Source organism: Triticum aestivum, chromosome 5B, assembly GCF_018294505.1.
Source record: "Triticum aestivum cultivar Chinese Spring chromosome 5B, IWGSC CS RefSeq v2.1, whole genome shotgun sequence".
Taxonomy (NCBI): Eukaryota; Viridiplantae; Streptophyta; class Magnoliopsida; order Poales; family Poaceae; genus Triticum; species Triticum aestivum.
Genome location: NC_057807.1, coordinates 601,167,482 through 601,176,047, shown reverse-complemented (window position 1 = coordinate 601,176,047; position 8,566 = coordinate 601,167,482).

The window sequence follows — 8,566 nt, the reverse complement described above, 5'->3', positions numbered from 1 at the left end:
GGGCACAGCTCAACGAGGCGAAGAAGGCGTTCATCCTGGAGAAGGCTGAAGCCGAGGAGCAGCAGCGGCTCGCCGCCGAGGAGCAGTCCAAGCGGGAAGGTGAGCTGATACAGAAGAAGGTGGTCTTGGACAGCCACGAGGAGGAGCTCGCCGTCCGGGAGCAATCACTTGGCAGGGCACTCAAGGAGGCGAAGGATGCCGCCGCGGCTGCTGAGGCCGCCAAGAAGGAGTTAGAAGTGAAGGTGACGCAGCTGGAGGCGGACGTGAAAGGGAAGAATGAAGAGCTTGCTGCACTCCAGCGTGAACCCGAGAAGGATGCCCGCGCCCATGGCGATCTGCAAGTTCAGCTCGCCGACAAGATAAAGGAACTGAACGCCGCCAAGGACTCGAGCACTGATCTGGAGATGAAGCTGGCCACCTTGACGGAGACGCTGGACGCCGCCAAGAAGCGAGAAGATGACTTGAAGAAAGAGGTCAAGGGCAACGAGGAGCTGCTGACGAGGGCCGCCGAGACTCAGAACACTTTCAAGGCCACGGTGGAGCTCTGGACGGAGGGCCTCGTCAACATTGCTGCAGCCATCGACGAGGAGTTGGCGGAGCTGGACTTGGGGGGTTTCGGGTACTCCACCGACGAGAACCTCCAGCCCAGCGCCAAGCATACTCTCTTCTTCAAGGGCGTGGTGACGGCCCTCCAGCAACTCCGAGAAAGGATCCCGAAGAAGCTGGCGGACGAGTCGCGCGCAATCTGCGCCAAGGTCTTGGAGAAGGTGCTGGTGAAGATCCTCTTCCGCAATCCAGGCCTCGACCTCTCCCGCGTCCTCAAGAAGCTGCCGGCGGGTGCTGATCTTGAGGAGCTCAAAGCCATCGTCGCACCCATCGTGGACAAGGTGAACGAAGTCAGGAGGATCGATGGCGAGCGCGCGGATTAGGCCACTCTTCTTCCCCTTTTCTTCTTCTTGCCGCTGCTAGATATGTCATGGAAACAATCTATTAGAGCGCGGCAAGTTGTTTATTGTAATATAACTTTATTCTGGGTACTATCTGCTATGTTACTTCCTTTATTTGATTCCATCCCTTGTATGTTTTTACCCTACGCTTTTAGGGAACTTGTCGGCGCAAGCACGCTTGCCGCAAGCGCTGAGTGCGGAACATCAGCGGCCCACTGGCGATGTTGCCTCCAGCAAGAAACCTTGTCGGGACTAGTCGCAGCACACTTTCATTGTTGAGCGGACTCGAAACAAAGTAAGGGCGCAACTTAGCCACGAACCGGTTCCTCCGCGCACAGGTTTTCCATACAAGGCACGGTCATTCAAGGAATATAACTTAAAAATTTAAAACTGACTGTGCTCAAACTTTGGCAACTTAGCTTTTCTGTCGTCTGTGTCCCGGCAAGGTTGTACTTCTTTGAACGACGCCATATCCACTTCATTATGGCTCGATTCGGCGCCGTCCTGATCGACCAAAGAACCACTGGCAGCTCCTCGATCCAATTTCTTCCGCACTTGCGCAGCCTGTCGAAAGTTCTGGTCTTGAGCCCGCGTAGCACTTTAGCGTTCGCCCTCTCCGCTTGACCGTTGCTTCTCGGGTGAGCAACAGAAGCGGAGCAGATCTTGGTGCCAAGATCTTGGACGTACTGCATGAAGGTGCGGCTCGTGAATTGTGTGCCGTTGTCGGTGATGATCCTATTAGGGACTCCGAAACGGCCAACAATTGACCTGAAGAACTTGACTGCTGACTGTGCTGTCACCTTCCTCACTGCTTCCACTTCAGGCCACTTCGTGAACTTGTCGATTGCTACATACAAGTACTCGAAGCCCCCGACGGCTCGGGGAAAGGGGCCGATGATGTTGAGCCCCCAGACCGAAAATGGCCAGGATAAAGGGATTGTTTGGAGAGTTTTAGCTGGTTGATGTATCCGCTTGGAGTGGAACTGGCACGCTTCACACTTGGTTACTTGTGTAGTTGCATCCTGGAAAGCTGTCGGCCAGAAGAAACCTTGCCGGAAGGCTTTGCCGGCAAGTGCTCTTGCGCCAATGTGGTGACCACATATGCCTCCATGTATCTCCGCCAACAGCTCCTGTCCATCTTCCCGGGAAATGCACTTCAATTTCACTCCGTTGAATCTTCTTCTGTACAGTATGTCATCGACAAACCGGTACATACTTGATTGCCGGGCTACTCTCTCCGCTTCTTCTTGCTCTTCGGGAAGTTCTCCTGTTTGAAGGAAATGGACGATCTGCTGTGCCCATGCCGGAGCTTGTGGCTCAACGACAAGGACTAAAGGCGCAAATGCTGCTGCGGGAACATCCACTTCTACGGCAAGAATCTGGGATCCTGCCAGAGCGTGATGCTCCCCGGCAAGCGTGTCGGGACACAGCTTGTCGGGAGTGCCTGCTTCAACGAAACAAACCCTAGGGCTTGTCGGAGCAGACTGCTCCTCAGCACTTTCTGTGTTGATCCTGGGGACCTTCTTGGCGGCGGCTTCGGGGAGCTCTGCCGGAAGGTAGTCGCCAGTAACCAACTTCCTCTTCTTGCTGTGTCCAGTTGATGGTGTCACAGATGGTTGAGTCAGCTTGAGCACAAAAATCCCTGGTTCCACGGGTAACTTGAGTGCAGCGCATTTTGATAGGCCGTCTGCAATGTCGTTCTGAGCTCTTGGGACGTGTTCCATCTGCAGGCCATCAAAATGTTCTTCTAGCTTCCTCACTTCATCAATGTATGCTTCCATCAACGGACTCTGATAATCTTTGTTTACTTGACGGACGACAAGCTGCGAGTCACCCCTGACAATAAACTTCTTGATCCCAAGGTCTGCCGCGATCCTGAGTCCGACAAGCAAGCCTTCATACTCTGCAGTATTGTTTGTTGCTTGCTCCTTGGGAAAGTGCATCTGGACCACGTACTTGAGGTGCTCTCCGGTGGGTGCGACGAGTAGTACGCCCGCACCGGCGCCTTGCAGCGAGAAGGCACCGTCAAAGTACATGATCCATTCTTTGCTTGCTTCCTTGACGGGGATGCTCCTCTTCGGAGTTTCTTCATCAGGTGTTGGCGTCCATTCTGCTAGAATTCTGCCAATGCTCGGCTCTGGATAGTTGAGGTACTCTCAAACTTGAGGCCAAAGCTTGACAATTCCAGTGCCCACTCGACAATCCTGCCTGTTGCTTCTGGATTCTGCAGTATCCTCTTCAACGAAAAGCGAGTGACAACTGTGATCTCATGTGCTTGAAAGTAATGGCGCAGCTTCCTCGAGGCCATGAGAAGGCCGAAAAGCAATTTCTGCACACCAGAGTACCTTGATCTAGCCCCCTGCAGAAGGGAACTGACAAAGTAAACTAGGCGCTGCACCATCTTCTTCTGTTTCTCCTCTTGTGGTTGCGCAGATCTATCCTTGTCGGGACCAGAGCTTGTCGGGGAAGCCCCCTGCTTGTCGCCGGATTCGCTTGCCGCGGTCACTGATTCATCATCCGCCTCCCTCTCCGCCACTAACGCAGCACTAACCACTTGATTGGTTGCCGCCAGATACAGCAACAACTTCTCTTGTGGCTTAGGTGCGACAAGTGTTGGAGTGGAGGACAAATATTTCTTCAAGTCTTGCAGCGCAGCCTCCGCTTCCGGAGTCCATTTCATTGGACCTGCCTTTTTCAAAATTTTGAAAAACGGCAGGGCGCGTTCAGCAGACTTGGAAATGAACCTGCTGAGAGCAGCAACACAGCCGGCAAGCCTTCGCACATCCTTGACGCGCTTTGGTGCTTCAATTTGCTCAATGGCCTTGATCTTGTCGGGATTGGCTTCAATCCCCCTCTGGGACACAAAGAACCCGAGAAGCTTGCTGGAAGGAACTCCAAACACGCACTTCTCGGGGTTCAACTTGAGATTGATCTTGCGCAGATTTGCAAAGGTCTCGTCCAAATCTTGGACCAGAGTTTCTTTGTCCTTGCTCTTGACCACTATGTCATCCATGTAAGCTTCTACATTTCTGTGCAGCTGTGGCTCAAAAGCATGACTGACTACTCTTGCGAATGTTGAACCAGCATTCTTTAGTCCGAAAGGCATCCGTACAAAGCAGTACGTGCCACATGGAGTAATGAATGCGGTTTTCTCTTCATCCTCTTCAGCCATGAAGATCTGATGATATCCTGAGTATGCATCAAGAAATGAAAGCAGATCACATCCTGCCGTGGAGTCGACAATCTGGTCAATGCGCAGCAAGGGAAATGGATCCTTGGGACAAGCTTTATTAACATCAGTGAAGTCAATACAAAGCCTCCACTTCCCGTTTGCTTTGCGCACGACTACTGGATTGGCTAACCACGTTGGATGGAGTACTCCTCGGACCAGGCCTGCTGCTTCCAATTTCTTGATCTCTTCAGCAATGAACTCTTGTCGCTCTACTGCTTGCTTCCTGACTCTCTGCTTGACGGGTCGCGCGTGAGGACAAACGGCAAGGTGGTGCTCAATTACTTTCCTGGGAACACCGGGGATGTCAGATGGTTGCCACGCAAACACATCGACATTCGCCCGCAGGAAAGCAACGAGCGCGCTTTCCTATTTAGGGTCAAGCGTGGCACTGATGGTGAAGGTCCCACCAGTGCCGTCCTCCTTGGCGGCCACTTTCTTGGTCTCTGGTGAAGCTATCTTTGCCTTCTTGCACTTGCCGGTGGAGCTCGATGGTGCGTCCTCGACGGTAGCGCAGCACTCCGAAGAGGTGCGCTTGCCAGAGTGGGCATCAGAGCTACTCTTGCCGGACTTGGTCTTCTTCTTCCCCCCGGGAGCTTCAGCGGCAAGTGGTTTGCGTTCTGCTGCGGCTGCTACTTCCCGGTATATCTTGTCGGTACAGATGAGTGCATCTTTCTTGTCGCCATGGACAAAAATAACACTTATCGGACCAGGCATCTTGAGCACATTGTAGGCGTGGTGAGAGGCTGCCATGAACTTGGCAAGCGCTGGACGGCCAAGTATCCCATTGTAGGGCAATGGGAAATCGGCAACGTCAAATGTGACTCTCTCTATCCTGAAATTCAGCTCGCTGCCAAACGTCACTGGCAGCGTAATCTTCCCCTTCGGCTTGCTCCTTCCCGGGTTGATTCCTTGAAAGGTACCAGTCTCTTCGAGCTCGCTGTCGGGGATCTGGAGCTTCTTGAGCACTGCGGAGGAGATCAGATTTAGGCCGGCCCCACCGTCAACCAGCATCTTCGTGACCTTGAGGTTGCGGATTGTTGGCGAAACCAACATCGGCAAGCACCCGACCGCAGTGATGCGATCAGGGTGATCCTCAACGTCGAAGATGATGGGCGTGCTGGACCACTTCAGGGGTTTGCGCGACTCAACGGACGGTTCTGTTGCGTTCACTTCCCGCACCCATTGTTTGAGTTGGCGGTGCGAGGTGTGTAGAGAAGCACCGCCATCGACGCACAAAACCTCTGTTGCCTTCTGGAACTCCTGCTCGTCGGTCTCATCCTCCTCCATCTCATCATCTTCATCTTCGTCTTCGTGTTTGTCGCGGCCACGGGGAGGCCTATCTCCTTGGCGCTGCTTGGCCTTGCCGCGGCGTCCTCCCCGGGCGGGACGCTTCTTGTCGGATCCTCCGCCACCTTCCTGGGTCTTCTCCTTGTCGCGGCACTCGTATTAAGCTTTCTGTAGCTCTACCATCTGCTCAACCTTCTTGCAAGCTTGGAGGTCGTGGCCCTTGGTGCGGTGGATCTTGCAGTACTGCTTGCCGGAGCCATCCTGCTTGTCGGCGGCTACCATAGCCTCGCCGGAGTCACCAGCTTTGGCCTTCTCGGAACCGCCTCCGCTGCCGGACTGCTCAACAACTAGCACATCCTTAGCCTTTCTCTTTCTGTTATTCCGCCTCCGGTTCTTCTTTGCCAGAGGGGCGTCCTCACTGTCAGATCCTTCTGCTCCTGCGTTCTCTCCGGGGAGTCTCCTCCCCTCTTCAGCCCGTGCACACTTGTCGGCCAGAGCATATAGCTCGCTGACATCTCTGATTTTGCACATCGCCATCTCCTCCCTCATCCTGCGGTTATGCACGTTCTGATGGAACGCGCTGATAACCGCGGCAGGGTGGACGTCTGGGATGTTGCGCTGCACCTGGCTGAATCTCTGTATGTACTTGTGCAGGGGTTCTCCTTCCTTCTGGGCAAGCAGATGAAGATCACTCTCCTGGCCATGGGGTTTGTGGCCGCCTGTGAAGGCGCCGACAAACTGATGGCACAGGTCCACCCATGAAGAGATGGAGTTGTCCGGCAAGTGCATGAGCCAAGATCTGACATTGGGCTTGAGCACCAGCGGGAAGTAGTTGGCGAGGATCTTCTCGTCGCGCCCTCCGGCAGCCTGCACCGCGATGGTGTAAACGCTGAGGAACTCTGACGGATGTATCCTGCCATCATACTTCTCAGGCACGTCTGGCTTGAAGTTCTTGGCACTAGGCCACTGGACCTGCCGCAGCTCACGGGTGAACGCAGGGCAACCTACCGCGTACGGCAAGTCGCCAGGTTCCCCTGGCGCATGCATATCGACAGTGGGCCCAGCGCGCTGGTCAGATTGACGCCGCGCTTCTCTTCGGCGCTTGATGCGAGTGCGAGCGTCTTCGTGTCATCGTTCTTGGAGAACTTGGCGTTGGTCGCGGCGAGCTCGCGGGTCCGATGACACGGTGGAGTCGGTGTCGAGGTTGGCCCGGCGAGTCGGCGATCTTGGCCTTCGAGGCGGGGAGTGCACGGTGGTGGCACCCCCAGCGGTCTTGTCGGCGTCGGCTTGCGCCTGGGCGTCTTGCCGGGGCTTCGATGTGCTCGGTTGCCGGGGCTTGTCGCTGTTGGCGAAGCCGATGAGGCTCTGAATGGCGGCCCTCCAGTCGTCGATCTTGTTCGGTGCTGGAGGGTAATCTAGAAGCAGCTGGGCTCGGGCCAGCGCTTCCTCTGGAGTCTTGGGTGGCGGTGGCGAGCGACGCGAGGTGCGGGACATGCTCAAACTCCTAACAGTGTTAGAAGGAGCAACATCTCGTCCAGGCGACGGCACTGCGTTCGTGCCAGCGTGTTGACGTGTATGTTGGCCTTGAGCGTCCCGCGACCCACCAGCTTGGCCTTGTTCCAACGCGAGTACGGTGCTAGGAGCACCGTGGCATTGTCGATCCTGCACCTCCTAGGAGGGGTGCGGTGGATGTGCAGACGCTGAAGCTTGCGGGGCCTTGTCCTTGGACCTGGTGACGACGTGAGTCCCACCGTCGGCGCCCGCTCCTCCGCCGGCGTCTACCCCACCGGCCGTTTGCTCCGGTGGCGGTAGGATAGTCGCAGACGGAGCGGCCACCTCCGAAGTATTCTTCTTCGGTGGCATGTCGATGAAGATGTTGATGTAGCGCGCGCAGACGCCGGATCAGATACGCACGACCTCGACGCCCCCTACCTGGCGCGCCAAAGATGTCGTGGGGAACGAGCACCTATGGGGCAGGGCCCCTTCTCGGTTCGGCAAGGGAGCGGAGGGCGCGCGAAGAGCAAATCGAGGCGAAGCACACGAGGGATTTTACCCAGCTTCGGAGCTCTCCGGAGAGATAAAACTCCTACTGCTGCTTTGAGTTTGTATTCAGTTCTTGCTCAAGAACGTGGGTGTGTTGTGGTGTCGAATGAGTCGAACCCAACCCAACCGAACCGAACCGAACCCCCAACCGACTCCCGAACCCAACCCCTTCTACGTGCGCATGGGCCTCCTTTTTATAGGTTAAAGGGGTCACCGACAGGTGGCAGCGTAGAAAGAGGGGTAAAAGAGTAAAAACGGGGGTTGGTACAACCGCTACCAACAGTGCCCCCTACCTAACTTTGATGGCAGGGGACAAGGGCATTTAATGCTCGTCCGGTCGCCCCAACAGTGCAAGGAAGCGACCGTTAGGAGCGCCACCGCCTGCCACGATGGCCTTCTTGTCATCTTCACTTGCCACCTCGCACCGCTCGGCTGCACAGCTACCCGCCACGTGCACCAGGAGCGATCCTGCGGCGACACGTCGTCGGATGTGCTGGAGCGTGGGCGCAGAGTGGTGGCCTTGCCGCGGCAAACGCCTTGCCGGGGTCGCTGTCCTGTCGCACCCGCAAGCTTGCCGCTCGCCGGGTCTCGCCGGGACGCACGGTGCGTCACGGCAAGTCTCTTGAAGTGCCTTGGTTGGCCTTCCCGGCAAGCTCCTCTTGCCGGGGTCTTGTCCTTCCCGGCAAGCTCCTCTTGCCGGGGTTCTGTCTTCTCAGCTAATACTTTGTTCTTGAATGGCAGTAAATAGGAATAGCGGAGGATCTTGGCAGACGCCCGGCAAGCCTTGCCGCGGGACGCTGCGACTGCCCGTGCACAAGTTCGGGGTACTAAGGTACCCCTACTTTAGTACACCGACAGTGTCCTCGTTTTAAAGGCATTCAACGCCTCGGGGGGAGAAGCACGCGTCATGAAAAACTGTCTGGCGGCGCCTATGGTTCATGCCGCTCTCCACCTCAGACCTGGTGGCAGACAGTCTGTCGGCATCCTCCGTTGGATGAGTATCCGGCTTGCGCCTTGCGCTCGCCTCCCCCTCCAGACTAGGTGTTGGAGCCTGGCT